The following is a 19277-nucleotide window of genomic DNA, read 5'->3' as shown; positions in this document are numbered from 1 at the left end:
AACCGAAGTGGCGTCACGCTCACTCGCTTGGAGGTCCGTCTTGACGCATGCATTCGTTGTCCACATTAGGCGCGACCAGAGACAGTCTTCAGATGAAATTTCGCCTGCGCATGAGCAATCAATAGATTTTCGACCTTTAGATGAACGTAAGGAACGAGTGAATTTCCACTTAAGGGCCATCTAGAGAATTACAAGGCTGCAGGCCAAGACAAGACAACGCAACAATACACGCCAGTGAATTCCGATCCGAACGACAAAGGCTTTGTACCAGTGCTTGCCGTGAACCGCTAAATAGGCAGCTAAGAAGAAAGTGGCCATCCCAACTATTCTTCCCAATTTCCCAAAGCTGGCAAAGAGGACAGCTTCGCGAAGACATACGGCATCGAAATAAAAAACGATGCAGTCTGATTTACTGTCCAAACAAGGAGTCGGTTAAGCGGAATGCGAGCTCGACGCAAAGGTCTCCCTCCTGCAAGAAGATCTAGTCACGCCTTCTTGTGCGCTTAATATAAGCTACGTTCTGTTTTCCATAGGTCTACACACTAAACGCGTTAAAGTAGAGCGATAACATGTGCTTAGTTTTTCTTGTCAACACGAGGTGGCGTCTACTTACAGATACATCTCCTGAACGCGTTCTATTACTTCGGGCAATGCTTCCTTTGCTTGGTACCAGCCACGCCATTTGTTTGCCAGTTAGAGTGGCTGTTCCTGTACTTCAAGGGAGTCACAAACAGAAGGTGCTCGCAACTGACCATATTTCCGGCGTGCTTGGAAAGTGAAAGTTTTTTTCTCAGGCAATACTTCAAAGTGCAATGTTGTTTTTGATTCAAATACACTGAAACATGGCATTCTTTTCTGCATATTAGGTTGCTAGATATCATTGGCATCCGCTGCTCATTGCTTTCGCTATGTTATCAGATGAGACATCTCGAAAGCAACGAGGAAGAGACAACACCTTGTTTACTTGGCAAGGCTTAACCGCGACGGGCGCACGCAGCCTATAACACGGTGGAAAGGAGGAAAGACGAGAGTGCCTCGAACCAGCTTATCGGCTCACGAGGCAGGCGTGTATTAAAGGAGTCGTTACTTGGGTTCTAAGCTGTTGTCACGACAGTCAAAGTAGATTGTATTCAATGGTGGCCAGAATCGGGAACACACCCAAAGCCTCCCGGCGGATTAACTTGGCTTCTGCATAGGCTTGTGCTATTCTGGCGCAAACACATTCTTCTCACCTTCTTCTGTGTTGATAGCCAAACGAGAAACAGCGATCCAGTGCAAACGCTATGTTTGAGTTCGCGTGACTGTCATCGACATCTCTGGATGAGGAAGGCGACCGAAATGTGTTTATTAGTATGCGGCCGGGAATAATTACTGCAGTCGTGCCTTTGATGTGCAGGCATAGTGCGGTGATCAGCTCGCTGATGAGGCGAAATCGGGAGAATTTTCGCGCTGCTTATCAAACTTGTACGAAGAGGCTTTAGTTGACATTGCAAAAAGCGAAATGCCTCCGAGCATTTACAGCAGAGAGGTATCAGAATTGAGACATTAGAGACGAAAAGAAAGAGAGCAGACCGCCGTGTATACGATGATTCGTGCTTATGATTTGCGAGCCGTCACGAAAGTATGCAAACGATATAGATATCCTTTAGATTTGTTGCTATATTGAGCCAACATGGTCAGATGACTTTATATAGCGCACTTTGCGTTTCTTTAAGATTATATTTAAAGCTATCCAAGGCAATTGCTTGCCTTTTTAAAAAGTACGAGTCTGTAGGATACCAGTGTACATGCCGTTTTGCGTTTTGCCTCTTCTGTCTGTCATATATTGCCATCTATATTGTTCCCTTTTATTTTGACTTTTCGCTTCCCCAAGCACCCAACAGTTGGCTAGAGGATCTTGCCTCAGGGCTACCTTTCAAAATTTTGACTATTAAGCTTTTCTTTCTTAAGGCCGCAGCATGGTTCAGTACACGCACACTGAAAGAAGTCATAGTTGGTCTTCGCTTTGTCTTGGTTACGTGCTCCACGTGTGGTTTCACCGGCTTGACTTGAGCACATCGACATCACGGGCGCAAAAAACACAACGTGAATACGCTTATTTTTTTTTCTACTCCTTGTACTGGTTGGTTGTGAAACTACTGATTAGCAACTTCGGCAAAACATTATAAGCAGTTTTCTGATGAAACACTCCAGTCATGTGCCTGAGGCTGTTCAAAATCCTGAACTCATCCACTCGAATGCTTCCCGATACTCTCTATGCATAAATTAATCCAGTTTAGTATCACAGCTATCTTGTTCAAGCCTATAAATAAGTTAATTTCGTTCAATCTTTTATTGGCTAACTGTTTCATAAATACTAACTCAACTAGATTCGACTCAGATGGGATTTTTTTGTTGCCTTAAATACACTCGAACTATGGAAGGCATGCTGCTTATTTTACTGCGTTATAATTGTGGAATCGCCTCCCATCACACATTAAACATTCTTCCTCATTAGTGATCTTCAAAAAGGAGTTGCTACCATTTCTTATCAATGCCTAATAATATGAGTATTTGTCACCTATTTGTTGCTTTGCATTGAAAGAACTAACGATCTAACTGCTTTCATTTTTTTCTAATATATCGACTATTTGTATTTGGTAATGTACTGCTGTTGTACTATAAATTTATTTTTTAGATAACTTCCTGACAGAAGGTCACCATGCAGCCTTGTACTCTGGTGCCTCCTTCTGTAAGTTTATCGATGTAGTTTTTTTTCTTTTTGTGAAATAATGAACACTGATGGATTGATTTATGTATTCGAAAAGAGAATAATGTAAGTTGTATTTAGCGTGTCACACTTACTATCGCTCTTCTTTTCCTTGGAGAATTTCACTGATAACAAACGCTGAGTGCGTGTACAGACCTTTACCGTTTATTGGGTTAGAAATCTTATTGTTCTATTAAAAAAATTGGCCTACTTGGGATTTGCGTTATCATAAGAAAGTGGCGGGAACTGCAGGAAGTATTTTAAACGTAACTTTAGCTTACTTGCTTCTAGTGCAAGCTCAATATTATTATCGGATGTTCATGCGATGGAGTATCACCTATCCGCATAGATGGTTTACTTGCTGCTTTGAACAATTGTTGCCGGATACCAGGAGGCACTAAATTCAAAGGAAAGATGACAAGAACCCATTTTAGAAAGTTAGATATCTAGTAATTGTCGGCAGGGTCAGGCCATCAAAGCTGTCTTTCAGCTTAATGAGTTCAAGATAGATAAAGGTTATGAAAGTGGAAAGAAAGACAACTTGCTGCCGTTGGGAACCGATACCATATAGCTGTCACATGACGCCAACGGTGTTCTATAAGTTGCATTTCCAATTGAGCAAGATTTTACTTTTAAAGCAATAAACACTGAGGGAAAAACTGAAGGAGTTCACATTTATTTTTTTGGAAACCTAAAAATTACACAATTCCGCAATTCCAAACATTAGCTACACTGAGCGTTGGCCGTTAACGCCATTGCCTCTACAGAACCTTGTGATGGCGTCGTAGTATGACGGCACGGAACAAGCAAGTCATGTGTTAGGAAAGTAATGGTGAGCACCTAGGTTAGTTCGGTTTTTGTAATCTAAGTATACTGGAGGCACACATTGCATAAAAAGTCAAAGTTTTCTTATTCTAAAGCAATCTCAGACTCTACGTAAGTCCATCTCACAAAACGCTCACAGTATTTATTATACGTAACACTCTACGCCTTGTTTCCAGTTCGTACCATAGAAAACGTCACAAAAGTTCATTACATAATACTACATGCATTGTTTCCTGTTAACGAACATGAAGCAGGGGAAACGAAAGGCCAAATTTTTTTTGTCACTGTCAGATGAAGCGAACAGACAATGGTTTCTTGGTTTCATTGTCTGCTGAGTTCACGTGATTGCTTCCAATTAGTATAATAGAAAACGTCAGCGAAGGTCAAGACGTAATACTTTATGCCTTGCTTCCACTTAGTATCACAGCAAACCTTATCATAGTGCCCTGAAATATTGCCTCCGAACGTGGTCCTCAGGGCAGCCTTGTCGGACCGCAATGACTACGTACCTTGCCTATTTGGGTTGTCGTCGAACATTCTTATTTGCACAAATTAAGAAAATACAAAAAAGAAAAGCATGATTATCTTGGGATAGGCTGTATTTTTATGGCTAGCTAGTGTTCCTTTGTGGACGAAATAAGACATTGTGTAATGAGTAGTTTGAAAGAAGGACTTAATTAGCAAGACGACATTGCCTAGAAGCTTGAAAGAAGACAACTCTTGGTAGCTAGAACAGGTACACACTGTGCTTCTAAAAATAATAAGGCAGCGAGCCTTGCTAGCAGGGGAAGTCGGGTGGCGTACAACCGTCCATCCGTCGTATATGCTAAAGCGTGGGCGCTTGCAAAGTGTGGAAAACGGTGAATTTGTTCAGGTAAAAGTACGGACGTAGGCCAGGAGTGCTCAAAGATGCATTGGGTAACAAAAAGAGGGAAACGTAAAAGGGACGTATGAAGAATGAAGGTGAGGTGATGAGGAATGTGTAGGTAGGATTGTCGTCAAACACCCCGGTTTCCCTAACTTTAGCCTTGCCTGTTGTAAAGATTGCCGTTTCGCTAAAAACTAAAGTTCTTCGAGAACGTCAGGCTTCAATGCTTGCAAAAGAAAAGGGCTCCAGTCCGCCACTACAACGTGTGAGCTGGATAAGCTCTCTAGCTTCTTAGAGTGAACATAAACGTTCACATTGCCGGTGACAGGGCGTGATGATAGTACGTTTGCATTACAGATGTGTGCAATACACACATTGTAAGCCATGGCTATTACTGGCAACAGTTTCAATCAGAGGGAACATTTAAGTCTATATTTTAGGCGTAAGTTACAAAATTAGCCATTGTTACCTGTTGCCAAGCGCGTATATTCAGGTGTTTTCTAGATAGTTCTACGATTCACTCACTAGGAGATGTGTTATTGTATACATGCTCCAGTGATCCATAACAGTGTAGGCATATATATATATATATATATATATATATATATATATATATATATATATATATATATATATCCTGTAGTCGGCACAAACCAATGCAGACACACGCGAAGCGCTTAACATACTTTCTGTGAAAGCATTCAGCAGCTTTTAGCGAATCTCCGGGTGGGCCATTGTTGTGTAGAGCAGCGTGGTAAAGACTCTGCCACCGCAAGATCTTGCGTGTTCTATTCCGAAACCGAAGACAACTCCCGATATTAAAGGTGGGGCTTTTACAAGAAAATTAGGCACAATGCCGCACCAATGGAATGACATAACTCAACGCTTTGCACGATTAACGCTACAGTGAAAAAGAAAAAGAGCAGGAACGGAACAGGGACACAGATATGGGCGATATTAAAAGCGCTTATTCACAACCAGATTTTCTTTAAATGGTCGAGTTTGTGTTCTTGACGTTCACTTGTGGTGTTATCAGTTTGTTATCACTGGTAAGATCTCATGCGACCTTTTAATGCAATATTATTATAAGCGGATGCGCATACTTTGTAGGTAAACGTCTGACGAGAAGTGTGGCGCGATCGCCAGGAGAATACCTTCGAACACAGCGTCTCAAAGCGCTAGCTGCCATGAGGGAAGAATGTGAGAAACTGGCACATGGCACACAAGCCTGACGTTTCGAAGCGTGACTTTGGCACGAGAGCAGCATGCGTTCGATCGTGGCATATTAAATGAATGAATGAATGAAAAAGCAACCTGGTCCTTATGGTTAGAGCATTGGGCTGCTGTGCTGGAATGCAGAGGTTCGGTCCCATCATCGGTCACGAATTTATTCATAGCATTCCAGACTTTTTTATAGCATAGTCACACTTCACCCACTTTGTAGGTATCTAAGAGAAAACTGGCGATATGTTGAGCGATCGCGTAGCAGTGTAACTTAGGACCGCTAACTGCCTAAGTACGCTATCGCGTACTTAAGCAGTTAGAGGTACTAAGTTATGGCCTCGTTTTTTTTTCTTTACCTGTGATAAGCGTACAATATACTCTGCGGTTGCTTAAAAAATCTAGTTTTGAGTAAGCGCTTGTGTAGTCGCCCTTATTTTGACCCTGTTCCGTTCGTGCTCCTTTTCTTTTTGTTGTTGTTACGCCTCACTATAACTCGTCCAGTTGACGACATCTTTTCAGTTAATTAACACTCTTCCCGACTCCGTCTTCTAAACAGAGCTAAGCCGTCATTAATTAGACGTTTCGTCTTCACCTGGCTAAAGGTTACATCAAGTCGGCGTAGAGGTGTCACTGATACCATGGCTGTGAAAGAATTGACTTGGCTAAAATGACGACGACAAGGTATTAGTAGGAACTTCTACCCCAGTGCCTCTCAGTGCTAAAAATAAACAGAGCGCTGAAATCACGGCGCCTGTTCTGGAACTCGTGGTGAAAAATAAAAAAAAAGCTAAATTTTTGTTCGCAGGGAATCCAATATGTGCCGAGCTGCAGAGGACCTGAACAAAAACAATAGTGAGCCTCAACTAGCTCTCTTGTTATCCGTAAAATTGACTGCGTCCTTAACTTTTTTTGAACAGTGAAAAGGAAAAACATAAATTAGACTTCAAGGTATTCACGAAACTCGTGGTTAACAGGCCCCGTCTGAAAGTAGAATGCGTACGTAAAATAGGAGAGGACTCCTTAGCCGATAACTTTATGGAAAGTTCAGCTCTATTTTACTTTGGCACGACATCCCGGTGTGGGTGTCATTGTCAGTGTCTGCAATAGTTGTTTTAGGCTTGAGCGTTCGCATAGTTTCTTAAAATGCCATTGGATATTACAATTCTAGTTTAGAATGGTTTCTTACGAATGAGCTGGTGGCGTAATCAGAAAGTCGCAGTTTTTCTTCTTGGTGCAACGATAGTAAGTCAGTAAAAAGCTCCACGAGGACTTCATGTTTCTTAAAGTTTCCGCAAGTGAAGTCTTTGAATGCGTTTTGGTTGCAGTGTGCCGTACTTTTAATTTTTTTGTTGCTGGCCCGGTATGAAATATTCGACGAGCTATGATATGAAAGAAAACACAAATACCTCCAAGCTATAAAAAATAAAATCTGGCGTTTTGCGCGCCAAAACCACGCTTTGATTATGAGGCGTGCCGTAGTGAGGAACTCCGGGTTAATTTTGGCCACTTGGGGTTCTTTAAAATTCACTCAATGCAAGATACACGGACGTTTTTGCATTTCACCCCCATCAAAATTCGGCCGCCGCTGTCGGGATTCGATGCCGCGCCATCGGCCTCCATGGTTCAAGCTTCAATTTTTTTGGAACGTAGGGATATTCGGCAATCTTTGTAAGAACTTCCCCCCGAAGGCCTAGATAAAACTCTACTTAAAAATTGCAAGAATTTGACATTCTCCTTAAAGTGCAACATATTTCATTCAAAACAGTCCAGAGGTTGTCCAACAAAAGCATTTGCGCATCATAAATATACTTCAATGGGAGAATTGGAGTTTGCCCTAACTAAAGCTTCGTCTTAAGAACTAAGCACACTGAGGTCGACAGGAACTAGCATTGAATGAATGTAACAATGTTTACAGCCACAGCTGTTAAGGAGATGACAGCCAAAATTTGCGGAGTTTATCCCAAGCATCATCGTTACGTTTATCATGTTCGACCCCCACAAGAAGTCAGAAAAGAAAACACCACTTGTCTCCTCAAAGGTCCGGCATCTAAGGTCCGTGGTATGGGAGCATTCACTTCGACAACTTGCTGTAGTTGCCGTTATCGCGCCGACATCGTCGTCGTATTGTCATCATCGTCGTCATTCGTAACATCGCCCTTGAATTGTTAGTCTATTGTTATTGAATTGTTATTGTATTTTTATTGAATTGTTATTGTAGCCATTCTTCAATGACAAAGTCGTCGTGTCATCGTCGTCGGGCTGTGATGTCATCATGTTATCAGCAATCTGATGCCGCTTAGTTGTCGGCGTAAGCGACACACCAGACACAGGGTAGTAAATAGCAATGTGATCCAATGAAAGAAAGAAATCACCATATAGCTAAAGGTAAACAATTTGCGCATCTTTAGCGCTCAATGCACGAAACCATCTCGAGAAGCGTTCAGGGTCTTGCGTAGAACACGCATTTGTGAGCCGTGTGCTTCGAGTGACGTGCGTATTTGCAACATAAATCACTGGCCATACGGACTTATCAGCAATTTGTTGAAGTAGACCTGCTCAACGCTTTGCAGGTGCACCAAGATTGATACACGCCTATGAGTTCTGGAAACGCCTAGCATGCAACTCGAAGCATGCACATGATATTGAACGATACGTCACTAAGTGCGGGTGAAAGTTTCAGCTGAAAGGATTTTACTGTAAGTCTCCTGGCCGCATTAAATGCAATAAACGATAAATACGAATTGCATGGTTCAGTACTCAGCCGTTGAATTAAATTTGTGGGCACTCTGTGGCGCTTCTGTTTGCTTTTCCTTGAAGAGCGTGCCCAGTATATACCGACATTTGATCCGTGTATGCCGTCGCATTTGTTTGCCATGTTTCCCGCGGCCAGCACTGTGTGGCGCGCACAGTGTAAATCATTCTTTTCTAAAGTTTTTTTTTGTTACTCTGGCAGTTGTGAACGCTTCGAAAAATACTTTTTTTTTGTCCTGCCCATTTCGTAACTTATAAATAGTAGCAGCTGTCGTAACTATAACAACCATGGTTTGTCCGAGTCCAGCGATCAAATATAATGGTGCCTGAAGCGCGCAGGTCTATAGACATCTAAGGCCTCGCTAGTATCTTAGACTTGCTAAATTATTGTTTGCAGAGCTGTTCTCCTTCAGTTCAACTTTTTACTCCCCCCTGCCCCCCTAAATATAGAATAAGAAACAAAATATCAGCTCTCATTGCAAGCCTTTCCTTTAATAATAGTCGGGTCAAGACACCTATATCTACTTGACGGAGTCAAATTTACAACCTTACTAAAAGAAGTTCAAGGACGTCGAAGTTTTTTCGAAGCAAAGGAAGATAGGCCTCTCCCGAATGAATTTCCTAAGCGATCCCAGGAAAACGAGACGCTAACTTTTGTTTATTTCATCTCGTCTGCTGATATGTTTACAGTAATGTTCTGGCTGGAAAATTTGAGGGTTTCGATTATAGTTCTTTTTAGTCCTCAAGTAGATAGTGGCATTGGCATAAGCATCTGAAGACCCCCGCCCCGAGAATAACGGCGGCCCATAACCTTAAGGTAACGACTGCAGACGCCGTCGATGCATGGAAAGTGCAAGCATGGTCTGCAAGTGATAAGACTGGAAGACAAAGGGCACATAGAAGGCGGGTGTCAAATGGTAAATAGCATAATATGAGAAAGCAATGTATTAAGAATTTGCGATGCCGGGCCTCACATTACTTTCAAAACTTCGAACCATTGATTTTTTTATTTTAGCACAGCGATCGAAAGCATGTATAGTACAGCGAGCTTCGAATTAAAACGCAAGAGCAAGAAAACAAAGAACAAAAGGTAAATAAAAAACAAAGATTGCTCAGACGGGAGCGCACTTACGGCTGCGCGAACACTAATATAAAAAAAAAATGAATTTGTTGCATTTGCTGCCCTTCAAAGGAATCGAGGAACTTCTTCAGTCAGGAGTTCTTGCCATAAACTTACATGTTTTGATCCAACGTAGAGATGTGTGCGCAGCTATCACAAGTGAGGCCGGAAAAAAAAGTTTTACGGAAGGAGTGAAGTCGGTTGTAATGACACGCTGGCATTTAATTGCGGGAGGGATAAATAGGTGAATAGAACTGCACAAGCATAAATACGGAAAGCAGACGCGCGCGCACACACGCAAACACATACACACACACATAAGCGCACACACATACACACACTCACATACGAACACACACCGGCACGCACAATGCACACACACGCACACACACACGCACACACACATGTACGCGCATGCATCTTTATTTCGATATTTCAAAGGGCCGCAGTGGCACGTGGGTGGTGCACACCAGCATTTGCACAACTACTGCAGGCATCGTTTGCCGCGAAGTTTTCGCTCTGCCTGGATGCAGAAAGCATTACAGCCGTTCACTCTAATGCTGACGTGCGCCGGCCTATAAGCCCATTACAAGGTTCTATCGAAAAGCTCAAGCAATCCTGTCACTGAAGATCCAAAATGATGTTTTGCTGGGGGTACGGGGTGGGACGGGTTGTACGGGTTGCCAGCGGCAACAGCAGCACTGAAATAACGCGCTTTACTTTCTCAGTTCCACACTATAATACAAATCTCAACTAAAGTAATCGTAGATTGCTTCCGTGTACGATCGCTTTCGCACAGTTATATAGACTGTCCGCACAAATATATAGAAAGTCACTGTTGATAGCACCATATATCATAAAAAAGAAAAAAAAGAATGTTCATGCGGATGATTGCTTTTAGAACGCCTTTGCAACGGTAGGCCTGAATCGGGTTACAAAAGTTGGGCAGATATTGATTGTAAATACAGGAGTAAGAACCATGGCTGAAGTTATGAGAGCATTTGGTGAGAAAGAAAATGATTAAGAACACAGGACGCGAATGCTATATTCTTGTACTGCTTATCAACATGTTCTAAGTTATTTCTTTTTTGAACTAGCCAAATGTCAATGCAGAATTCTTCGCCTTCAACATTCACACGCAGTACCCCTGGTTATCGCAGCATATCATGCTTAGCAAATATACTTATGTAGTACAGATGCAACGATTTGAAGTCAATGTTAAGTTGAGAAAACACAAATGAATGCATGCATTTATAAGTGGAAAGGGAAAAAATATTAGCGAGATGTTATATGCAAGGAAATCGATTCCAATTTTCGTAAGTGTTTTCCGTTACCTTTAGATCGTACGCATGCTTCCGAATTTCGGAGGGTATAGTGATGCACCTCTTTTTTCTCAAAAATGCCGCTGTATGCCGTGGAAACTCAAGCTCTCCTTTTGGTTGTAGTTTTTCTGGTTTATTTTCTTAGTGAAAAGCCGGGTGATGGCGCCATTGTGTTCCCCCATTTGGCAGTAGATGCCTGAAAAACAGCTGTCCAAAAATTTTTCTTTGCGTGAGTGTGAAGTAAATTAGGCAGTTCGGAAACTAAAATATTCATGGAAATGTGCCACGAGAGCCGTTTTATATGCTACACCAAAGCACAGCCATATATGGAACAGAGCACAGCAGAAGTGCGCGTTGTTGAGAAGCGTCTTGGGTGCGGCATTTTGCAAAATAAATGTTGATGTAAGACCAGCTTTACTGACTCGCCAAGGTGGAAATCTGTCGCAATACATCTATAAAGACGATGCTACGTAAACTTGTGGACACCGTCGAATGGATTCTCCGATTTATTGCTGTTTCATTTCATTTCATCAATTTTCTCTAAGGGTCATGGCGCTGAAGAGAGAAGTGGGTGCGATGTGAGGAAGTAAGGAAAAAACAACACACGTTTATGAAAACGTAATAGCGCGACACTAAATTGTTAAGAAGAGGTTTCTTGATTTTGCTGTCATCGCCTATGGATGGAAACGATGGACGCCGGAAGGTGTTACAAGTCTGTCCTTGTGGGAAGGAAAGCAGTGGAATCCACGTTAGTTTGGTAATGTGGTAAGTCAACTTTGAACGAATGTTGATTTCTAGCAGAAATGCACAAATGCGGCGTGAAGGAACAGGTAGTCACGTAAAGTGCGATTGTAATGATAGAGTTTACGAAATAAACACAGATGTCAGATCTCACGAAAAAGTGACAGGTTTAGGCAAATCGCGATTAGGTTTCATTAAAGCGACATTTTCTGCGTGTGAGTATATAGTTTACCAAATGAAACGAACTGCGCTGCTTTTAAACGCCTGATTATCGATATCGTATAATCACTTCCGCTCAGTTTAGCGGCTTTACACGCTTAACATCCGAAAGATGGCAGCAGCAGGTGTGTGAACGGGAATCGTGAGTTGTAGGCTGGTCAATAGGCTTTCATTTTTCTTGCATTTCGTTTTAAATGATGGTGATGCCTATACCAGCTCTTCTTATTTTTATTTTGCTTTGTAGCTTTCAGTGTTCGGTAAAGGGAACAAAATTACAGGCAAACTTAGAAAAGTTCACGAATACACTCTCGAACAACCATAACCAGCATTGGACATGCCAATCGAAATTTCAGAAGCAACGATTATCTGCTGTAGTTACCGAGGCAATGCCAAATAAACTATGGACGGTGTTCTAGGAAACCAATTTTTTGGCAACAATAAAGGCGCAGAGAATCTCATGAAAGAGGAAGTTTGCACCTTTGTAAAAGTTAGAGAAAGGTGCAAAGAGGTTTCAAGCATGCAATCCGCAGGAGTTTGGTGGGTGGTTGGATAGACGGTAACTTATCACAGCGTGGCTTCATTTTGCTCAAGGATAAATGATTTACCCTGAGGGGGAAAAAATCGGACTGTGTCAGTCTAAGAAAAAGCTTAAGAAAAACACAATACGAGATGCAATGAAGTAAGAACGAGACGGTCTGTTTAGTCCGCCATTTTAATGAACTTCCTGTTCTTCTTCTGTTGTCGCGCCCCCAGCATCGGTCGTCTTCTTCCTTGTCTTCAGGGAGGTTCCGCTTCAGGTGCTTCACAAGACAGAACGTCAAATTAGTCAATGTTTGACTTCTTTCGAGTGTCACATAGACAGTAATACGACAGATCGATGGTAAAGCCGGCGTCAACAAAACGATCCAAGGCACCGCTCATTCCTTGCGCACACATATGCAAGTACAAAAGAGTTGTCGAGCACGTCGGATCTGGTGAAATCGAGCGTCTACAAAGCGAGACGCGGAACGGATTAGCGCGTCTGCATGTAAACTTGTCAGCGATCGAAATAAAGCGACTGACAATCAATTTCCCACTTTCGAAATTCTAACTGGGGTTCCATCAGGATTTCTGCATGCGTTTTGTCAATTCTTCCCCGTATGTGTCTCTTTATTTCTTTTTCGTTTACGCAACATGTGTCTGTTTGTCTTTGCGACTAGATGTCACTGAAGCACCCGTGCGGTGAGAACACTGTGACATTGTGCTTTGCCCCCATGTCGCCTGTCACAAGCCGCACAGCTACGACTGTTTTACGTTCCCAGGTGATTCGACGCGCTGACGGACGAGTGGCCCATTGCAAGATGCACTAACGTGGTAAGCTATGTTTTGTTCTTCTGATAGGCCTTTGTACGCTCATTGTTTGTTTGAACACGTATTTATTACGTGTTCTAAGCGACACTCTAAATAGAAAGTCGATCGTCAATAGAGAGAAAAAGAGAGGCAGAGAGAGAGGTTATTTTTTTATTTAATAAATGGCAGAGAGGTGGCACATTTCGAGCAGAAAGTTGGGCTAGCTGGTGCGTATTTCAGACTTCATATATTGTTAACTAGTCGTAAAAAGAGTTTGTACGAGAACGAGAAACACACAGGACACAACGCTACACTTCAGCTTAACTTTAATGCGATGGCAATTATATGGGCACTCCAGGCGTATTTCAGCTCTCGTCGTCGCTGTGATGTTTCGTATAAAGTCCAAGTGCGATAACATAGTGGCCGGGCACCGTATGCTGCGGGTGCGAGTGCAAGCGTGCGAATGTGAGCCGAGCATGGTGGCTCGATCAATGGAGTTATATACTAAGACGCACGCGCAATGAAAAAGGGCGGGCAGCAAGCGCGCCGTCTTCCATCGCGCGCGAGGCTCGTAGGAAGAAGGGGGGGGGGGGGTGCGTTCTACACCGGCGGGGGATGCGTATGGTAGAGTTACTGTATATGCAACCAAAGGCTACCTTTGTAGCATATACAGTAACTCTAGCGTATGGCGCGTCCCCGCGCAGCCGCGCGGGCCCTTTCTCGAAAGCGATCGGCCATGGGTACAGAGTCTCGGTGCCCCGAGGGCTGACAGTTGACAGCTTCGTGTGCGCTGTGTTCTCGCCGCTTAGTTCACGCTGAATGGAGAGGCAGCCCGAAAGTCAATTCGCTCGCTACTGCTGCCGAGCTTCCTCACTCCAACGTTGTGATAGCGAATGTTCGCGTTAATCGAGTGAGATCTATTCATGCGTCCCTGTGCGCTCGGGACACCATGCTTGTTAACATAATTCGTAAGCGAATGCTTACTGAAACTAATGTGGCGAATAAAACTACGAACTTTGCTTCTTGTAGTTGTTTCAAACGTTGCTATCACTATCAGTGCTTCGCATTCTGGGGGAACTGAGACTCCTTCAGGCGAAAGCCTTAGGTGGCTGATGGGTTGAAAAACCCGACGACCGTCCGGCGTTTTGGCACCCAAATTCAAGCCCGTGTGCCAGTGGGCAATCCATTTCTTTATCAATAAAAGAGCTCGATTATCTCCGTTTGCGTAGAACGGAAACCCTTCTAAATAATCAGTGGGGCTACAGGAGTACCTGTGTGTAGTTTTCCCTTTTTTGTCATATTTGTCGAGCAATATACACCTATCTTATGACATTTTGAGGAGTATAGTACGCCTGCGAGGACTCGAAATAGATCTGCGGTTTAAAGGTAGTGTTGTGAATTAGTCTAATCTGCCTTTCCGTGTCCCTCTCATTCTGCGTGCGCTACAAGAAAGTGAAAATGAAGATGAAGGTGAAGTAAAGTGAATGAAGGTGAATTAAGGTGAATTAAGATGGGTGAAGGTTGGTACAAACTAGAGCAAGGATTAAGGCGGATTCAAGTGGATTAAGGTTGGTACAAAAATGAGAGCAAGGATTAAGGCGGATTCAAGTGGATTAAGCTTGGTACAAATTAGACCAAGGTGGATTAAGGTATAATTTTGAAGGACACCTGAAAACGTATGACGTCACGTATCATGGATGAAACCAATTAATTAGAGAAGTTATGCTTTCGCATTCAAATCCCGTAAGGATACTTAAGTAACTGTAAATTTTTATGCAAGACGCTTTGAATACTTCTTTATCGGCCTGCCTCTGGAGTGGTCTGAGCGCACGGGTGCTTTGAAACTGCGTAGTGCACGAGCATCTACGGCAACGGCCAGCCAGATGGTCCCCAGCTGCTAAAGCACTGACAGCTGCCCTGTGTTCCGCCAAGTGCACCTATTGCCTTAATGACAGCCTATTTTGCTGGATGTATTTCGTTCGAAGCAAAAAACCTATCTTAACTGTAAATATGCTCACTCAACTAGCAAGGAACCACAGTTTTTGCAGAATAATGCATCATATTCAAAGACCTCTGAATTCCTCTAATCTTGCATTTGGCCTACCCAATTCGTGGGCAATATTGGTGTGTGTAACTCGGAATCTGCCTATTCTGTACCACTCTCCCTGAACGGGTATGTGACATTGCGAGCAGGTGCAATATAGAAGCTTTAAATACGTGCAAATGTGCCGAAATTCTCTAGGGGGGCGCCTCTCTTCGCCATTCTTTTCTCGGCAGACATCAAACATCGCCTCTTCATCCTCATGATATCGCGTCGTCGATGGCTCGCCTCGTCGTCGCATCGTGAAAGCTTTCTTTTATTGCGATAGCGATTATATATACACTCAAGGTGCATTTCTGCCCTCGCCGTCGCCGTGAGGTTCCGTATAAAGTCTAAGGGGGATAAAATCGGCGCTGCGCACCGTGTGCTGTATTGAGAGTGAAAGCGCGTGAGCGTGAGCCGGCGATTGTGGCTCAGCTCGCGCACGGAAGCGAGGGAAACGGGGAGAAAGCGCGCCGTCTTCCGTCGCGCGCAACGATCCGGGAGGAAGGTGTATGGAGGGTGGCCGTTCTATACTCCGCGGGGCGCAGGCGGCCGCGCGCTGTGCTTTCGCGGCTTAGTTCGTGTTGATGCGATACGCAAGCAGGAAGGTTAATTCACTCGCTCCTGCTGTCGCGTTTCCTCACTCCAGCGTTTTGACCGCCAGCTTTCGCGGTCATCGATTGATATCTAGTCACGTTTGCTTGTGCGAGCGTGACACCGTGCTCGCTAATTTAGTTAGTATGCCTGTGCTTAGAAGTTTATACGGCCAATAAAATTATTATCCTGACTTTTTATAGCTAGCTGTTCAGTAATTTGCTACGCAGTAGACACTTCGCATTTAGGCCGAAACCGCGACTTTTTTTTTGCTATTCTCCTTCCCCCTGAGCATAGTAACGGGCTAAGGGAACTATTAGCTCTGGCCCATCTTTCGGCGTTTCCTCAATTAGTTATCCCCATCTTTACCACACAGAAGTTCAGGCATGTCCTCTGTATTAGCTTAATTTTGCAATGAAATATATATATTAGAGTAATATTTATTCCTGCAGGTTTAGTACGGCTATTCCTTTTTACACGTTAGAAAAAACGTTTGGTGTATACGCTTGCATAATAATAACCATCCAAAAATTTAAAGAAGCAAATAAAGAAATACTACGAGAGTGAGACAATAAAAGGGCATCCTACTGAAGACGCACTACTTTGCCTGGTTTTGACATTCTTTTGTAGCACCATGTACTGTCGCCGGTCGCCTTCGTCGAAGAGAGAAATCAAGGCAGCACTGTGACGCGAGCAGTCGGACAATATACAGTTCCGTGTTTCGGCAAAATATATAGGCGCAGTAGGAAAGAGGACAGGAGCATTGAAAGGCGATGTGCCTAAGCAGGGTCGGGAAACGTCGGGACAGGTTTAGATAAGCCCATTCATGGTCGACAAAGGACACAATTTCCCAGCCTGCAGTGAAGCGGAAACAATGAAATCGGAAAGGACAGTTCGCGCGCACAAGAAAAAAAAAAGAACCAATCACGAAGCCTGTTTCTGTAGGTGCGTGTCGAAGGTAACACCCAAAAGAACACTGACAGGCTTTCGCGAACGCCCTCAGATTTAATTCCCGCGAAGCGAAATCTTGCTTGTAGCTGTAGATCATTCCGAGTTGCTCTTCTTCGTCTTGCGATGACCTGAAACTGAGAAGTGCTAGATTCAGCAGCGAAGACGGAAACTTTGCCGCCCACCCCGTCTATAGGCAACCGTAGCAAAAAAAAAAAAAAAGAGAGAGAGAGAGAGAGAGGAACCCGCAGAGCGTTGCTGAAATTGCAACTCCGCAATAACAGTAATAATCAAACGTCCTGATTAAATTGTCTCCGCCTTGAAAAAGGTTGCTGAACTCATGTTAGCTGAGCAGCAGCTTCCAATTGATAATAACTCTTAATTGATGATCGCTCTTAAGAGAAAGCGTAAACTTTATTTTCAAATCAGTTAGATTCGAGTCCGGCGTCTGTTTAGTGGGTCTGGGGACCCGCCGCCGGCGCGGTTTCGAGACCTTGTTTCGAAGCGGCTTCCTCGGCTCGCTGGAAGGCCCGGAGTTGTGCTGTCAGGTTCGAGCTGAGCAGTGCGGTCTTGCAGCACGAGCGGAGGCTGGCGGTGGAACGGAGGGGTCGGCACTGCCCGACTTGCCTGTTAGGTCAAGAGAAAAATGTGGGGAGTTATTTGGCAATTGGAGGTTACACAACAGGAAAAAAAAAACACGTTGAAGCAGATCCCGCAGCATATCGAAAATTGGCGTTATGGAGCGCATGTTGTTGATACACCTGGCAACCTAGCATCGCTTGGATTGCGCAGAGCGCTACCTTGTGGACCAACGCGTCGGCACAAAACGAACAGCTGCGTGTCTGATGCGAGAGTGTGTGTGAATGTGTGTGTGCCCACGATCGCAGCAAGACGACGGTGTCGACTATTGTGGGACGACGCAGACAGCGTGGTTTTTCACGCAGGCCGTTGACCGCGAGCTTACGACGTGCTGATTGTTGGCATTTGCGCAAGTGAAAGAACACAAGGACTGTGACGCCTTCAGCGACTGCATCTTGTACAATGGATGGTTATTTTGTGTGCTGTACGCTAAAACAATGACGATTTTCTTTCACTCGGGTAATGAAAGGTGAAAACTTGTTCGATCTAGGCCGATCATGAAAATCGCAGTGCGTCACGCAGTATGTATGACTTGTACGGAAGGTTTAACATGCTTAAAGGTAATTTATATGGCTACGCAAATATGTACTGAATACGCGTCGTCTCCCAATTTTCATGCGTTAGGAGAAGAGTGTGGTTGGTTTTGCAGGGCTTCTCGGTGAACTATACGAGCCGCATTGTTTATATTTCGTTGCAGTAGTAAGCAAGTCTTGGATGACGAGCGACAAGTGCTTATCCTGTGTAGGTTAATTATAGACTTTGTAGAAAATTGCTTTTTCGAGTGTTTCAGAGTGTGATACTACCACTACCGGCAATGTTTTTCAGGGTCCAGAGACAACTGTGCAAGACGCGAAGTTCCGAATCGGTGAATATAGAGGAATGTTGAATGTTATTGTTTGCGCAACGTTGCCATTCTAGCCTAATTAGAAGCGTTAAAGATCATTGCTGAGCCTTCGTGTCATTTTTCTACTTCGATGCTTATATGGGGCACGTAATTGGTTCCCTGGTGACCTCGGTGCACTAAACAAGGTGCCTGGTTTATATTTGGTGAAAACGAGAGGAATATTCCGGGCAATGTGTAGGCAACGGTTAAGGTGTGTAGGTTAAAGGCGGACTTTAAAAGAAATTACGCTTATAAGTGCTCCGGAACATTACGAATGTGTTTTAGGAACGGTGTAAAATTTAGCCCATTGCCCGGGCATAACTGAAAACGCTACTAAGATAAATTTTCAAGAGCACGGGTGGATCGATAAGGCAAGGCTGTATGCAAAGTTAAATGCGTGTGGATGAAACACAGCATTTGTAAAAAAATTTTGCAAGCGCTCGTGGTCATATCATGTTTTCTTTCTTTTCAGTGTCCGAAGCGGAACTTTACATGAAAGGAAGTTTCCATTTCGCAAAAATAAAGGCCACGTCATGGGGGATGTCTAGGCAGAATTTAAAATAACTTCTTTTTTTTACTCTTCGCACTAAATGACGTATGCAAGTGCTACGGAGCGTTATGGGTGTGTTTTACAAGCGTCGAGAAAATTTAACTCGTAGCTTTTCCAGAAATACATGTGCAACCAAGAGCAACCTTAGCAAGAAGGGAGAGAACTCTATGGTGAAATCGGCGGGCGAAGTGCATATAGATATAAGTATTTTGTGAAAAATTCCTAATAAAATGTTCGAAAGTGTCACGTGGCGGTTGTCGGACGTTTCCCATTGTCCCGAAAGAAACCTGCGGTGCTCAAAGGTTATATTTGTTCAGTATAGGGGGCATTTAAAAAAAAAAGGTTTTGATGAATTTAACCTTTCTGGCCTAATTAGGAGTGTTACAAGAAATTATTGAGCTTTAGCCTTCTTCATAATTCCATTTTTTTCAC

General features: G+C 43.5%; 1 protein-coding gene across 1 annotated transcript in view; it reads left to right on the top strand.

Moving 5' to 3' along the window:
- LOC142571005 (uncharacterized) overlaps positions 1-19277 on the top strand; it is a 230604-nt gene that overhangs the window by 193577 nt on the left and 17750 nt on the right. The window contains exon 2 of the mRNA XM_075679305.1: positions 13121-13172. The gene's annotated coding sequence lies outside the window, so the exon portion shown is untranslated. The remainder of the gene's footprint in view (positions 1-13120; positions 13173-19277) is intronic.

Source organism: Dermacentor variabilis, chromosome 2, assembly GCF_050947875.1.
Source record: "Dermacentor variabilis isolate Ectoservices chromosome 2, ASM5094787v1, whole genome shotgun sequence".
Classification (NCBI taxonomy): Eukaryota; Metazoa; Arthropoda; class Arachnida; order Ixodida; family Ixodidae; genus Dermacentor; species Dermacentor variabilis.
This window is presented reverse-complemented; position numbering and strand designations above follow the sequence as displayed.